We start from the raw sequence: 17,924 nt of genomic DNA on the forward strand, positions 1-17,924 counted from the left end.
ACATGGTCCACTGGAGAAGGGAATGGCAAACCACTTCAGTATTCTTGCCTTGAGAACTCCATGAGAACTCCAGTATTCTTGCCTTGAGTATGAAAAGGCAAAAAGATAGGACACTGAAAGATGAACTCCCCAGGTCAGTAGGTGTCCACTATGCTACTGGAGATCAGTAAGAAATAACTCCAGAAAGAATGAAGAGATGGAGCCAAAGCAAAGACAACACCCAGTTGTGGATGTGACTGGTGATGGAAAAAGTCTGATGTTGCAAAGAACAGTATTGCATAGGAACCTGGAATGTTAGGTCCATGAATCAAGGCAAATTGGAAGTGGTCAAACAGGAGATGTCAAGAGTGAACATCGACACTTTAGGAATCAGCAAACTAAAATGGGCGGAAATGAGTGAATTTAACTCAAATGACCATTATATCTACTACTGTGGGCAAGAATCCCTTCAAAGAAGTGGAGAAGCCATCATAGTCAATGAAAGAGTTCGAAATACAGTACTTGGATGCAATCTCAAAAATGACAGAATGATCTCTGTTTGTTTCCAAGGCAAACCGTTTAATATCACGGTAATCCCAAGTCTCTGCCCCGATCAGTAATGCTGAAGAAGCTGAAGTTGAATGGTTCTGTGAAGACCTATAAGACCTTCTAGATTTAACACCCCAAAATGATGTCCTTTTCATGATAGGGGACTGGAATACAAAGTAAGAAGTCAAGAGATACCTGGAGTAATAGGCAAATTGGGCCTTGGAGTACAAAACGAAGCAGGTCAAAGGCTAACAGAATTTTGCCAAGAGAATGCACTGGTCATAGCAAACACCCTCTTCCAACAACACAAGAGAAGACTCTATACATGGACATCACCAGATGGTCAAAAGTGAAATCAGATTGATTATATTCTTTGCAGCCAAAGATGGAGAAGCTCTATACAGTCAGCAAAAATGAGATAGGGTGCTGACTGTGGCTCAGATCATGAACTCCTCATTGCCAAATTCAGTCAATTGAAGAAAGTAAGGAAAACTACTGGACCATTCAGATATGACCTAAATCAAATTCTTTACGATTATACAGTGGAAGTGACAAATAGATTCAAGGGATTAGATCTGATAGAGTGCCTGGAGAACCATGGACGGAGGTTTGTGACATTGTACAAGAGGCAATGATCAAGACCATCCCCAAGAAAAAGAAATGCAAAAAGGCAAAATGATTGTCTGAGGAGGCCTTACAAATAGCTGAGAAAAGAAGAGAAGTGAAAGGCAAAGGAGAAAAGAAAAGACATACCCATTTGAATGCAGAGTTCCAAAGAATAGCAAGGAGAGATAAGAAAGCCTTCCTCAGTGATCAGTGCAAAGAAATCAAGGAAAACAATAGAATGGAAAAGACTAGAGATCTCTTCAAGAAAATTAGAGATACCAAGGGAACATTTCATGCAAAGATGGGCACAATAAAGGACAGAAATGGTATGGACCTAACAGAAGCAGAAGATATTAATAAGAGGTGACAAGAATACACAGAAGAACTATACAAAAAGATCTTCATGACCCAAATAACCACAATGTGTGATCACTCACCTAGAGCCAGACATCCTGGAATGTGAAGTCAAGTGGGCCTTAGGAAGCAACACTACGAATAAAGCTAGTGGAGGTGTGGGAATTCCAATTGAGCTATTTCAAATCCTAAAAGATGATGCTGTGAAAGTGCTGCACTCAATATGCCAGCAAATTTGGAAAACTCAGCAGTAGCAACAAGACTGGAAAAGGTCCATTTTCATTCCAATCCCAAAGAAAGCCAACGCCAAAGAATGTCTTAACTACCACACAATTTCACTCGTCTCACATGCTAGCAAAGTAATACTCAAAATTCTCCAAGCCAGGCTTCAACAGTACGTGAACCGTGAATTTCCAGATGTTCAAGCTGGTTTTAGAAAAGGCAGAGGAACCAGAGATCAAGTTGCCAACATCCATTGGATCATCGGAAAAGCAAGAGAGTTCCAGAAAAACATCTACTTCTGCTTTTTTGACTACGCCAAAACCTTTGACTGTGTGGATCACAACACACTGTGGAAAATTCTGAAAGAGATGGGAATACCAGACCACCTTACCTGCCTCCTGAGACATCTGTATGCAGATCAACAAGCAACAATTAGAACCAGATATGGAACAACAGACTGGTTCCAAATAGTAAAAAGAGTACATCAAGGCTGTATATTGTCACCCTGCTTATTTAACTTCTGTGCAGAGTACATCATGAGAAATGCTAGGCTGAATGAAGCACAAGCTGGAATCAAGATTACAGGGAGAAATATCAATAACCTCAGATATCCAGATGACACCACCTTTATGGCAGAAATCGAAGAAGAACAAAAGAGCCTCTTCATGAAAGTGAAAGAGGAGAGTGAAAAACTTGGCTTAAAAGTCAACATTCAGAAAACTAAGGTCATGGCATCCGGTCCCATCACTTCATGGCAAAAAGGTGGGGAAGTAATGCAAACAGTGACAGACTTTATTATTTTGGCCTCCAAGATCACTGCAGATGGTGACTGCAGCCCTGAAATTAAAAGACGCTCCTTGGAAGAAAAGTTATGACGAACCTAGACAACATATTTAAAAAGCAGAGACATTACTTTGCCAACAAAGGTCCGTCTGGTCAAGGCTATGGTTTTTCCAGTAATCATGTATGGATGTGAGAGTTGGACCATAAAGAAATTGAGCACTGAAGAATTGATGCTTTTGAACTGTGGTGTTGGAGAAGACTCTTGAGAGTCCCTTGGACTGCAAGGAGATCCAACCAGTCCATCCTAATGGAAATCAGTCCTGGGTGTTCATTGGAAGGACTGATGCTGAAGCTAAAACTCCAATACTTTGGCCACCTGATGCGAAGGACTGATTCATTGGAAAAGACCCTGATGCTGGGAAAGACAGAAAGTGGAAGAAGGGGACGACAGAGGGTGAGATGGTTGGATGACATCACTGATTCCATGGACATGAGTTTGAATAAGCTCTAGGAGTTGGTGATGGACAGGGAAGCCTGCTTGCTGCAGTCCATAGGGTCGCAAAGAGTTGTCTACGACTGAGCAATTGAACTGAACTGAACTGAGAAATTATTATCTGAGAAACTTGAGGATGATTCAACAATAAAAAATGTAATTTTAAAACTTTGAAAAAGTTTAAAAAAATACAACATCTTTTCAATGCTGAAAAGATATCTGATAAAAGTTAATATTCTATTTTAAGTACTTATTAGGAATGGAATAGAAGGCTACCTCAACACGATAAAAGTCTTTTTCAATGTAACAGTAGTATTCTTTCTTTCTTTTTTAACTGAAGTATAGTTGATTCACAGTGCTGTCTTAATTTGTAGTTGTTTATTGATTTTAAAAATAGCAGTATTACTCTTTTTTTGGCTGTGCAAAGTGGCATATGGGATCTTAGTTCCCCAACCAGGGGTCAAACCCACGTACCCTGCATTTGGAAGGCAGATTCGTAACCACTGGACCACCAGAGAAGTTCCACCAATAGTATTCTTAATGGCAAAAAAAAAATTCAGGATGTTGCCATTAAGATGAGGAGCAAAATTAAGGAAACCTGATATTGCCTGTGCAAATATATGAAGACCAACCAAATGAGAAAAGCAAAGGCTATTTTTTTCTGAATTTGCTATGGCAAAGGAGTCAGCCTGGGTTACCTGAGTTTTGTCAATGACTCAAAGTCAGGTGCAGAAATGGAAATGCTTCATAGTGGATAAAGGGAAGGCTTCAGGTGTGCCTCAGTTGGAGGCTATTGGCATGGAGAGACTTGTAGACGGGCCAACTAGAAATGGGGCATCCTTTGTGATTGGTTAGGAGTGCATATTTGGCTTTCTATGGTTGGTTCCACATCAGACGTGGGAAACAAAAAAGGAAACTGTCAGTTATTAATCAAATCCTGGCCATTTTGAGCCAATTGTTACAGAATTTATTGTTTAGCTTCTTGGATTGTCACTATAGATAGCAGCTTGGCTTACTCCAAGTCTGACATAGCAGGCTGGCTTCCTGGGTTGTTTATTGTAAATAAGGAGATGGCTTCCTGGGCAAGTGGCTGCAGCTTGTGGGTCAAGGTTCTATTTATTATATAGTCTGGCCATTATGCACTTGCACATTTAGTCTCTCAGTCACTGTAATTGAAAATTGTTTTGAAATTTTAGACCAATGCAATAAGATAGTAAATGAATAAGTGGTTTAAATCCTAGAGGGAAATAGATGATGGAATTTTTATGTTGAACTGAACATTTGAATTAATAAAGTAGTTCAGGAAAAAAATCATTCTACTATTCTAGCAGTAATTAGGTAGGAAATGTAATGAAAAAGATCTCAGTCATTGTATCAACAAATGAAATTCATAGGCATGATTTTATTGAAGAATGTGTTTGACCTAGATCATTCAAACTATCAAATTATTAGCAAAGAGAAAAAATATTGGGTGTTCCCAATAGAAAGGATGTTTATGGATGTTTCTATTAAAGGGTAGTTTTTTTTACCACTGAATGGAAGGAGAGGCATGCTAAGTTTTTGATGGAAGCCCTAAACATTTTGAAATTTTTCAGGCCATCTTAAATCAACTTAAAAGCTCAATATAATTCTCATTTAAATTCCTTATGGAGCTTTTTGGGGGGAACTGAAAATATTTTATAAAGTTGTTCTAAAAGAATAAACAAAAAGAGCAAGACTAATTTATTCATTCAATAAGTATTGGTGTCTATGTTCCAAGCCCTAAGGATACGTCAGTGAATAAGATATTACAATTTAAAAGTAATCAGGTATAAGTAAAATGTGTTACTTTCTTTTCTTTTGAATTTTTATTATTAACAAATGTAATTTTATGAAGATAAAATATAGACCTGATATTTAAAAATTAGTGATAAAATTTTTAAAGAAATAAAGTTTAAAAAGGTGGTATATTTTTCTTATTAAATTCCTATTATAGCAAAATACTGCTTTTAAAAAGTAGATATGTTAAAATGATAATTTAAATTTTCCTTATATTAACACAATTAAAAAAACCCTTATTATTGAAATATATTTGGATAGGATTATTTCTAAGAAGTTATTCTAAGGAAATAATCTGTAAAACGAATAGTGAGTACAGAAGCATGCTCGTTGCAGGGTTAATTACACCAAGGAAAAACCAGAAGCAACCTAAATGTCCAATAGCAGAGTAATAGTAAATTATTCTTTACTCATAAGTAGAATATTACGATGCTTTGAAACAATTTAAATGAAAAAGGGAACATTGGAATTGAAAGGAACATTGGTAATCATAGCCTCTTCATTTTACTGATAGTCTGGAGAGGTAGAGTGATTTGCCCAAGGACACTTATGAAGTATGCATTGTGGTTACTAGGACAGGCTCTAGAGTAAGCTGACCTGGCTTCAGATCTTTACCATTTACTGGTCTTATGACCCTTGAGACTTAATTTTCTTTCTTTCTTTTTTTTTTAACTTATATATTTATTTTTGGTTGTGCTGGGTCTTCGCTGCTGTGTGCAGGCTTCCTCTGGTTTTGGGGAGCAGGGGCTCTTCTGTTGCAGAGCACAGGTCCTAGGCTCAGTCACTGTGGTGCACAGGCTTAGCGTTGTATGTGGGATCTTCCTGGACGAGGGATCCAACCCGTGTCCCCTGCACTGGGGACAAATTAAGTCTGAGACTTAATTTTCTCATCTGTATAATGGAGGTGATAAAATAAGACCTTGTGAGAAAAAAGTACCGGTTGCCTATCAAGTGAAAGTGTTAATCGCTCAGTCGTGTCCAATTCTTTGTGACTGGAGTCCGCCAGGTTCTTCTGTGCATGGTATTTCCCAGACAAGAATATTGGAGTGGGTTGCCGTTCCCTTCTCCAGGGGATCTTCTTGACCGAGGTATCGAACCTTAGTCTCCTGCATTGCAGGCAGATTGTTTACCATCTGAGACACCAAGGAAGCCCCATATCAAGTCCTTACTAAATATTAGTTATTAATATATATGGGCTTCCCTGGTAGCTGGTAAAGAATCTGCCTGCAATTCAGGAGACCCCGGTTGGATTCCTGGGTCGGGAAGTTTCCCTGTAGACAGGATAGGCTACCCACTCCAGTACGCTTGGGCTTCCCTGGTGGCTCAGACGGTAAAGAATCCACCTGTAATTTGGGCGACCTGGGTTTGATCCCTGGGTTGGGAAGATCCCCTGTAGGAGGGCATGCAACCCACTCCAGTATTCTTGCCTGGAGAATCCAACGGACAGAGGAAACTGGCGGGCTGTAGTCCAACCCATGGGGTCACAGAGAGTCAGACATGACTTAGTGACTAAAGCACAGCACGTTAGTGTGTGTATAATAAGCAATATATCCACTCTTTGTCTCCAGTTCCTGGCACAAACTTCAAAAACTTGGAATTTTCAAAATATGTTATTCATTACAAGCCCCTTTCTACCATACCTAAATTTATGCTAATAAAGTGACTCTTATTGGGTCTTTAGATAGCTTCAAGTGAGGGACTGGCCACACTAGAAAGACCTAGTGTGTGATTAAAGGATTAGAACTTTCAGCCCCACTGCCCTAACCCCCAGCCCCAACCTCCTAGGAGGGAAGAGAACTGGAAATTGGATTCAGTCATGTGGCCAGTGATTTAGTCAATCGTACCTATTCAGTGAATCCCCAATAAATATTCTGGATCTGAGGCTCATGGAGCTTCTTGATTCATAAACACATTAATGTGTCAGGATGGTGATGTACCGGATTACATAAGGAGAAGGGATGGAAACTCTTGTGTTCCCCTCCTCCGCTCCCCCACCGAAGACCTTGCCCTAGGTTTCTCTTCCATTTAGCTGTTCCTGAATTGTATTTTTAATAATAAAACTGTAAGTACAGTGGTTTCAGAGAATTCAGTGAGTTATTCCAGCAAGTTGTCCATCAAACCCAAGAGGCTGTGAGAAACCTGAGAATTTGTAGTGAGCAGGGCAGATGCGCAAGTGGCTGGGGGACCCCTGACATTTGTGGCTGGTGTTTAAATAGCGGCAGTCTTCTGAAGGACTTTGCCCTTAACATGTGGGGTCTGCACTAACTCTAGTATAGTGTCAAGAGCTGAATTGGAGGACACCCAGTTGTTGTTAGAGAATTGGTGTTAAAGTGTAATACAACTAACATAATAATGAAAATAAATGTACACTCTTCTCCTAATCCCCAAATTGCCTTACCTTATTTCTTATCTCCTATAACCAATCTCTCTTGTATGTCCTTTTCTTTATAAACCTTATGAGACCATTTTATTCAAGGCATCACAAACACGTTCTTTTCCTAAGGTAGCTCTCTGACTTTGCCTGTTATTTTTTCTTTTTCTATCATGAGTTTTACATAATCATGACAAATTAATTTCCCCAAATGGATCGTTTCAGTACTAATACTTTCTTTAAAAATCTTTTTTTTGTAACACTCTTTTACTTAAAAATATTCTGCAGGGGAATTCTCTGATGGTCTAGTAAAGATACTGGGCTGTCACTGCTGGGGCCCGAGTTTGATCCCTGGGCAGCAAACTAGGATCCTGGAAACCACGTGGCATGGCCAAAAAAGAAAAAAAGAAATTATGAAAAAAACCTCTGTGGCACCCCTATTGCTTACTCATCAAGGTCTTCTACAACTCTTTCCTGGGTTATTTTCATTCTTCCCCAAGGTGTAGTCTACTTTCTAGTCACATTGAACTTCTCATTACCACATATTGTGGGTTGAATTGTGTCCCCTGAAAAATATGTCCAAGTTCAAACTCGCAGTACCTGTGAGTGTGAACTTATTTAGAAATAGAGTCTTTGTAGATGTAATCGAGTTAAGATGTCATTCTCGATTAGGGTGGGCCCTAATCCAAATGACTGATAAATCTTATAAGAATAGGAGAAGAGACACAGACACCTAGGGAAGACCTTCAAGAGAGACACACAGGAGAATGTGATGATGGAGGAAGAGATTGGATTGATGTCCAATAAGCCAAGGATTTCAGGCAACCATGAGAAACTAGGAAGAGGCAAGGAAAATTCTCCTCTAAAGCCTTTAGAGAGAGCATGCCACTGATAACACCTTGAGTTTTTACATTTAGCTTTCAGAACTAAGGGAGAATAGATTTTTGTTATGTTAAATCACTTAATTTATGGTACGTTGTTACAGCACCCCTTGGAAAACAATATACCATGTATCTCTGGTTTTGGTCAAACTTTCCTCTTTGCCTGGTACATCCCTCACCTCTACTCACTAAGATCCTGTCCATCATCAGTGAAGTTTCCTTTATGGATCCAGGGGATACAGTCTTTCTCTGACCATATCCTTGGGTTGCTTGTCTAGTGCTCCCCCACGATATGGCTGATAGTCTCTTATCATCATTCTTCCTGCCCCCACCAAAGCAAAAACTCCTGGAAGGCAGGAATTATCTTTGCCTCTTCCTCCTTTTGCAGCAGCGCCTTGCTTATAATTCCTGTTTAGATTTTTAGAATCCCATTAGTTATCAGTTGCCTCATTATAGAAGTACAAGAAAGGAAAAATTTCAAGTATAGGTAAAAATGGCTAGAGTTTACTTTTCTTGAAATAGTTTCCCTTAAACTCACAGTTTACTTGTTGTTCAGACATTAAGTTCTCGAGAAGCATTTTACCACATCAAAGAAGGAGAAAAATAGTATAAAACATTCCACACAGGAGAACTACAATGAAATCTATAAATTACTATACAAATGTAATCCATATATGGCCAATTCAGATTAAACTGCTTAGTACAAAGGACACTTCGATGCCCAAATTGGTGCCAGCTGAAAATAATGGAAATATTCTGTAATAATTAATTACTCTGTAGACACTTTTAAAAGTCAATATATTAAATGACTGTTGGTTGAAGCTAAGAAATTGACTCGTGCTCTAGTTGAAAGGCCAACTGATACTGAAGCCTGACAGGAGGAGATGAAGCAAGAGAATTTCTGAAGCTTACTTTCCTGAACTACAAGTGCTAAGCTAAAGTGGGGCTTCCCAGGTGGTGCTAGTGGTAAAGAACCTGCCTGCCGATGTGGGTTTGATTCCTGGGTTACCCACTCCAGTACTCTTGCTTGGAGAATCCCAAGGACAGAGGAGCGTGGCAGGCTACAGTCCATAGGATCGAAGAGTTGGAAACGACTGAAGTGACTTAGCACAAGCTCAAATAATTTCTTACATTTCAAATCAAGGAATGCACATTTTGGCTGATTTAGGCCTATTAAAAGTGAATAGCAGGTATAGTTTAGTAAAGTACGATAGTTATTAGCAACCAGAGAACGAGCACCTGTAATTTTAAAAATGATAAACATGGTAGTAATATGAGAGGTAATTACTCAAATGCTAAAATTCTGAATTAACAAGATATTGAAAGTACTAAAAAAGTAATGAAATATTCCTGTGTTAGTTTCCTGGTGCTGCTACAACAAATTACCACAAACTTAGTCACTTTATGAAACGCAAACCACTTTTCTTATTGTTCTGGAGGTTGGAAGCCTGAAGGGGGTCTTACGGGAATAAAACCAAGGTGTGGGCAGGACTGTGTTCCTTCTGGAGGCCCTAGTGGGGAGTCCATTTCTTGTCTTTTTCAGCTTCTGGACATGGCCCGCTTTCCTCAGCACGTAGCCTCTTCATCTTCAAAGCCAGCTATTGCCTCACTGAGACCTCCCCTGCCATCATGTATTTCTTCTGACTTTGCTGTCTCCCTCTTTCATTTATAAGGACCTTTGCAATTGCATTTGACCAAGATAGATAATCTAGGATGTGCTTCCCGTCCCAAATTGTTCATGTAATTACCTCCAGAAAAATTCCTTTTGCCAGGTGAGGTAGCATGTTCCCAGGTTCTGAGGGTTAGGGCATCTACTTCTGAGAAGAGGTGGGGTGATTATTCTGCCCACCACAGTTTCTTTAAATCAAAACCTAAGGAAATATTTTCCTTCACTGAGGGGTTGAAAATGCTATGCAATTAACAATGAATATGTAAATGAATTTCCAGAGTAATTTGCTTTTTAGAAAAGGTTTTTAAATGCTTTAAAATAATTGCACATTACAGAATTTAACTAAGACTTTCTATACAACTGAAAAAAGTTCTACAAAATAACTCTTAGATAGTGTACTGGGTGACATGTATCACTCCTGTGTCTCTGATCAGAGTAAGATCCTTCCAGATTGTTTTCCTTTAGTTTTTCACTTTGCTCCAAATCATGTAGCTTTCTATGTTACTGTTTTAAATATACATTCTATATCATTTGGTTTTCCTTTAAAAGATCAAAGCCTAAAACCTCTTTGTTCCTGGCTTTATTATGTGATTAGAAGGCTTTCTAATTGAATTTAATTAGGGAGGATAGAATGAAACCAATATAAAAAGTCAGTAAAGGAACAGCCTCTAAGAAGAGGTCAGAAGCGATCACAAGTGGCTCTGAGTGGCTAAAATAAATATCCATTTCAACATTCTGCTGATAAAGGTTTGCCAGTTGTAGAGCTTTAATACTTTTAATTTCACTAAGCAATAAATAAAATATTAGATCTGAATATATTAATAAAAAGTAATTTGCTTTTATAGCGAATTAAAGTTTATTGATTCTTATTTCTTGTTTATTTCTTCAGTAAAACCAGTTAAGCTAGAGAGAAATTTGATGAGGAAGTTTCAGCGTGTAGTCTAAACTACTTTTTTATGTTTAAAATATCAAATCCTCAGTCATTTGTAGGTTTTAAAATTCATAGAATCAGGACTTACAAACAAAGCGCTTACACGAGGAAAAAGATCATTCATAGCAGACCTGAATAAACCCTGCTGATCTAACTTTCTAAAGTCCGGATTTGAAACTTCTTTTGGTATTTTATAATAATTTTCGTATTATGTTTACAATCAATACAAAGTCTCCATTGCCTGATCCTCTACCCTTTGCTAAAACACAGTACAAACATTCATATTTCCCCCCACCGTTTCCTTATCATATTTCCTACATTCAGCTAGATGTACAAGTTTTATTTTCTAAGTACTTTGAAAGGAAGTGAATAGATCTAAGAAGTGAAGCTGGAAAAAAATGTGTAAAGACTTTCCCATCAGCCAAGATTTTGGGGGTGGGGAGAGAAGCTGAAAAATCTTAATTCTTTTTTGTTTTTCATGCAGAAAGGAAATTTTCTTTTATTTCACTCAAATGAATTAGTCTAGAGAGACTTTTTTTTTTTTTTTTTGCTTGTAAGAGACTAGTATGAATGTTTTGGACAGTTTCTAGTAGTTCTCACCCAGGGATGATTTTGCTCCCTAGGGACATTTAGCAAATATCTGGAGACATTTTTGTTTGTTACAATTGGGGTATGGGGGTGCGTCAGCATCTAGTGGGTAGAGAGGCTGGTAATGCTGTTAAACAGACAAGAGACAGGACAGCCCCACAGCAAAGAGCTTTTGACCCCAAATGTCAAAAGTATGAAGTTGAAAAATCTTTGGTCAAGAGGATGTTATTTAATTTTTGACAGGCTTGCTTTGAATATGTCAGTATTTAAAAAAAAATTTTTTTTTATAAACATGTAAGCACTAGAGGGCAGTACCTGCCCAACAGTTGTGATTGATACTGCTTTACTTTGGGGGGTCTTTTGATCTTAAAAAGGAGCTGTAATTTATGTTACTTGAAGATAAATGACTTTAGGAGACCCTTAAAGAACTATTCAAGTAATTCTAGATCAAAAGGCAGTTTTAACAATTACTCTTTCTGAAATCAGTAAAAGCAGAGCAAGCGGGATTTTTCTTCTTTTTATAAATGATGCCTTGTGAACTTTTGCCAGAGAAAGGGGAAAATTCACGCTAGGTTTTCACACACAGTAGCACTAACGTCATTGCCACCTACACTTCTATTTGCTCTGTCGAAGCAGGTGATGGAAAGTCGCTATTCTAAGACATGTGGATCATTGTAATGCTGTGGAAGCAGTGTCTGGAGCCCGGGGACTAAGAGCAGACAGGCGAAGCTGATTGAACCCATTAGAAGAGGCAGAGGATCTGACTCAGCCATCTCTGAAACAGATAAATACTAGCCAGTTTGTGTGAAGGTATTTACATTAGCTAACTGTGCAAGAACGCAGTGCCATTTTCTGTTTTCTCCTAAGGGTCAGTCCAGTTTGAAAAAATGAAACAATATTTTCTCTTTCAGTGTGGGACATCCAGGCTGAAGCCTAAGTTTTTGGGTATTTTAATAAAAATTGAAACTCCTTCCCCCAAACAGGACAAGCCATTTGCTAAACTACACATTGAACCTACACATTCCTGTTTGTTAAGCGTTCAAGGTATGCTATTGTTGTTCAGTTGCTCAGTCATGCCCAACTCTGCAACCCCATGGATTGCAGCACAGCAGGCTTCCCTGTCCTTCACTATCTCCCAGAGTTTGCTCAAACTCATGTCCATTGAGTCAGTGATGCCATCCAATCATCTCATCCTCTTTCACCTGCTTCTCCTCCTGCCTTCAATCTCTCCCAGCAACAGGGTCTTCTCTAGTGAGTCGGCTCTTTGCATCAGGTGGCCAAAGTATTGGAGCTTCAGTTTCAGCATCAGTCCTTCCAATGAATATTCAGGGTTGATTTCCTTTAGGATTGACTATTTGGATCTCCTTGCTGTCCAAGAGACTCTCAAGAGTCTTTTTCAACACCATGGTTTGAAAGCATCAGCTCTTTGGCACTCAGCCTTCTTTATGGTCCAACTCTCACATTTGCAGAAGACTACCGGAAAAACCATAGCTTTGACTATACTGACCTTTGTTGGCAAAGTGATGTCTCTGCTTTTTAATACACTGTCTAGGTTTGTCATAGTTTTTCTTCCAAGGAGCAAGCATCTTTCAACTTCATGGCTGCAGTCACCATCTGCAGTGATTTTGGAGCCCAAGAAAATACTCTGTCATTGTTTCCATTTTTTCCCCATCTTTGCTGTGAAGTGATGGGACTGGATGCCATGATCTTCATTTTTTGAATGTTGAATTTTAAGCCATCTTTTTCACTCTCCTTTTCCACCTTCATCAAGGGGCTCTTTAGTTCCTCTTCACTTTCTGCCATTAGAGTGGTACCATCTGCAACACAGTATTAAGAATGGACATTTATGAACCAATTCAATTGAAACCCTCCGTGTACCGTTCACTAATCGCATTCTTCTCTTCCTGCCTCCTGTCCTGCCATCATGCCTCGGAGCCCAGGTAAATGATTTTAATGTTTAACATTCCCATCTATTTCCTCATGGTTTTATTATATATGTTAAATATGTGCAGTAATATATAACTTTTGCATATTTAAAAACTTACCAATGGCATGTAAGGATACTCTTAACTTGTGTTTTCCTTTCAATATTATGTGCATGATTTATCCATGTTGATACAAATATCTCCAGTTATACCAATATTTACTTATCATCCTCCTATTTTAATTATTTAGCTTATTTCCAATTATTTACTAATCCAAATAATGATGTTATGTGTATTCTCATATGTATCTGCTTTTATGCAGTGGGAGAGTTCTCTAAGGCAGGAGTCAGCAAGCTATGACCTGGCCCATGGGGATTTCCACCTGTGCTTGTATGATTCAGAAGCTAAGAATGGCTTTTACCTTATTGAATGGCTTTTTAAAAAAATTAAAAAATACCGATACTTAATGACACTTGAAAATTCAAGTTTCTGTGTCCACAAATAAAATGTTATTGGAACAGCCATACTCATTTGTTTATATATTGTCTATGGCTGTTTTCAGACCCAGTGAGTAGGTGCAACAGAGATTAGATGGCCTATAGAAACTGATATATTTACTCTCTGACCCGTCATAGAAAAAGTTTGATGTTTTCTGCTCTAGTATATATACATAAGGATGGAATTGCTAGGTGGCACATATTCATTTTTTGCTGTCTTATCAATTAAATCTGTTTAAAAATGCCAAATTCCTATAATATGTTGCATCAGATTGTATGTTTTCTCAAACTCTGAAACAAACATGAAAAAAATTCTTTGAATCTTATGCTTTCATTTGGTTTAAGTAATGAGCTTAGACACATCTTTGTTGTAGCTTCTTTCCCCTTAGCTCTGGGTGGGTACTAATTGGTGTAGTGCTACAGAACGCTAATTAGGTTTATCATTCTTTTGAGAGGGTGCTGGGAATGGGGAAAAGACTAGGAAATTTTTTTAAAAATAATTTTTGAGCTTACTTTTAAGATCTCTTTCAAATATCCAAGAATATGTGGTTGTGAAAATACCCAAGTAGTTCAGATTGACTTTATTGGTCACTGGCTGTACTGCTGTTTACTACAATGTAAACGCCATGAAGAGAGCAATTTTTGTCTATTTTTGTTTATACTTGTAAAAATGCCTAGCACATAGTAGATGTTCAAGGAATATTTAGTTGAATGAATGGATATATAGAACATAATCCATCTGAATTATTCATTGAACTACTTTGGTATGCATCATTTAATATTAAACAACAGTATATTTGGAATTATGCAAGATATTTCCTGTTTTCACCTAGGTATTTTATATACTAAAGGCATGGCTTGTAACTTTGCTCTCCTTGGTGAATAATAATGATAATGGAAATAACTAACAGTAGTCTATAAGTGGCAGGCACAATTCTAAGTGCATTACATGTATACACTCATTTAACCCATATAACAACTCTAGAAGGTAGGTACTATTATTATCATCATCTCCATTTTTACTAAAGAGGAAACTAAACACAGGAAGTTTAAGTAGCTGCCTAGGGTTATAAAGCCAATAAGGGGCAGAGCAGAGATTTGAACTTAAGTTTTTGGTCAAGCCACGTGGCTTGCAGGTTCTAAATTCCCTGACCAGGAATTGAAACTATGGCCTCTGCAGTGAAAGCACAGAGTCCTAACCAGTGGACTGCGAGGGAATTCCTTGGAAGAATTTTATTGTTTAAACCTGGGAGGAAGGATCTTTGAAGTCCTATAGTCCTTCAATGTAAGCTGTATAATAGGAATATAACACAAACCACTTTTTTAATTTAAAATTTTTCAGTAGTCACATTTAAAAAGTTTTTTAAAAATTGGTGAAATTAATTTTAAGAATATATTTTATTTCACCTAATTAACAAAATATTATCATTTAAATGCATAACCAATATTTTACATTATTTTTTCAGACCAGTCTTTACTTTAGACTGTGATATGAGTTTTACATATTTGAATTTGCAGGAGGCTCATTTCAAGTGCTCAATAGCCACATGTAGCTCGTAGCTACTTTAACTGAACAGTATAGCTCTAAGTTAGAGAAGAGGGAATCTAAACCTTGAAAGCAGATAAGTTGTCCAAAGTCATGCAGTTAGTTGGGTGACTCAAAGGTAAGGGTAAAAATTTTAAGATTTTGGAGATGGTGGGAGTGGTGGCAGGGATGATAGCAAGTGAGAGTTTCTGAAACTCTGAGAGATGGACTGGGACCAGGGCAGACCCTTAGAAATGCATGGGTAATATGAGGTTCTCTAGAACCACTAAGCAGGTTTCAAATGGATTGATTTTAATGGCCAAGAAGTTATGTGTTCACATTCTGAATTGAGGTTCATTTAATATCATTTGTCTGCCTAATATGGTGAGATTAGTAGTAATATACTGTGTGTAGTAACTACACATCAGTTACATTTGATCTCAGTTATATTTGATTATTTCACTAGTTGCACTCTAGATACTAGCTCTTTACCAGTTAGGGAAACAAATAATCATCACCAGGAAGTTCTGGTTATGTGCAGAAAAGCGGGGGAGTGGGGAGTATGTTCAATACATAGAAACCATGTGATCTTGGCTCTCATTAAGCATGAAATCTAGTGGGAAAGTAATATTAGTATAGAGATTTAGAATTAACTTTAAACTATAGTCCTAAAGTGTTAAACTCCCAAAGTACTAAATTCATGGTCATTCATTCCAGAAATGCAGAAGGAGAGAGAGTTCATCATGGATTCTGAGTTAAAATGAAATATCTAGTTCTTTCAAAAACAACTTCATATTCATCCTAGCAGTCATACTGGCATTATTTGCACATGTTAGAAACATTAAGTTTTAAAGTTAAGCTTAATCTGTTTTGTTCCATTAGGAAAAGGACCCTTTTAAAATTTGGAAAATATGAAAGAAAACACTAATCCATAATTCTAAAGACAACTATTTTTGTATATTTCCTTCCAGGCTTTTAAAAACATTAAAAATACTTGTGATTATGAAGTAGAATTGTTTATTTGTTTTTCCTTAAAATTATAAGCTTTAAAAAATATCCATATATATAATTTCAAATACCTACCTGACAATAGTGAGATGTGTCATCATTTGTTCATTCAGCCAGGCCCCATGGTTATTCATTCAAATTTTTCACATCTGATGCTTCAGTGACCATCTTTGTGAAAATGAAAGTCGCTCAGTCGTGTCTGAGTCTTTGTGACCCCATGGACTATACAGTCCATGGAGTTCTCTAAGCCAGAATACTGGAGTGGGTAGCCTTTCCCTTCTCCAGGGGATCTTCCCAACCCAGGGATCGAACCCAAGTTTCCAGCATTATGGGCAGATTCTTTATCAGCTGAGCCACAAGGGAAGCCCTACCATCTTTGTAAACAAACTTTTTTTCATATTCAGGATTCTTTTCCTTAGGTCCAACTCCTGGAAGTGGAGCTGCCAAGCAAAAGAGTATACCATTTTTAAGGTTACTGATGTATTTTGACACATTGCTTACCAGAAGAGTTATCCCCATCAATGTGAGATCCATTTCACAGCAGTCAACAGCACAAAATAGTCTCATTTGTTTTTTATTTGCTAAATTGGGAGACAAAAAATGTTACATTATTGTTTTAATATCAATTCTTTGATATTACTGTTAAGTTTGAACAGTTCCTCATACTTATGGTTATTTCTTATTTATTTATATTATTGTTTACTTTGTAATTTTCTCAGGTTTTATCAGTTTGTTTGAGTTCTTGATGTGTTAAGACGTTAATGTTAGGTTTTTTTTCTTAATGAATAAGTGTTGATGGTTCTTTTAAAATTATATTCCTTTAAACATCAATTTTCAACATATAGGGTTTCTCGGTTTTAAAAAATATTATTTGGGGAAAGCATTTAATTTCTTTTTTTTTTTTAAGGTACTCTTTTGGACTGGTTTCTTATGCTGTCAATGGATGTGGGCTCAAGTGGTATAAACTCTTTATACTAAGCAATTACTTTAAGAAAAATAAAATTACAATGATACATTTTCTGTAAAATGTATATAAGGTATACCAATGTGGTAAAAAATTGTTTTTTGAAAAAAATGTTTTGGGGAATATTTACTACTTTGAATTATCTGCACTATTTTCCTGTAGTAATGCCAATAGAGTAAGTAGATTGTATGTGAAAAGATTTTTTTGAGTTTTTTATATTTTTTTAAAGTTTATCTTTTGAGATAAAATTTACATGTGAAAAGATTTTTCCCTTCAAATTTTGGAAAGCTATATTGTTTGATTTAGAAAGGATGGATGGGCTGTGTACCTTTTCTTTTGTATCCTCAAACCTGAAGCCTTGTTGTTAATTCCCAGCACTGATGACCTTTTTTTTCAAATTAGCGCTGGTTTTTATGGGCTGCAAACTTTTCCCAATAGCTGAAGCAGAGACTTCTGGGCACTTTTTCATTTCTTCTTTCTTCACGGTTTTAAAAGCGCCCCTTGCCTCCTCGGTTTGTCATTACGTGTACTGGAGTACAGAAAAGAAAATGCAAAAGAAGACAGCTGCACAGGAGGTTTTTCTTTTTAAAGAAGTTGATAGACAAATGGCACAGGGTTCACTGTTCTCGCCAGCTGAGAGTTTAGCTTCCAGAAAGCGCTACTTTAAGGGAACAAGTGAAGTAGTGTGCAAGGCCTGAAAGGCTTCATTGACACAACAGCCGGGAGACTCTTGTAGTACATTGTCTGGTATGCAATGCCCT

Source organism: Muntiacus reevesi, chromosome 1 (assembly GCF_963930625.1).
Source record: "Muntiacus reevesi chromosome 1, mMunRee1.1, whole genome shotgun sequence".
In the NCBI taxonomy this organism is placed as follows: domain Eukaryota; kingdom Metazoa; phylum Chordata; class Mammalia; order Artiodactyla; family Cervidae; genus Muntiacus; species Muntiacus reevesi.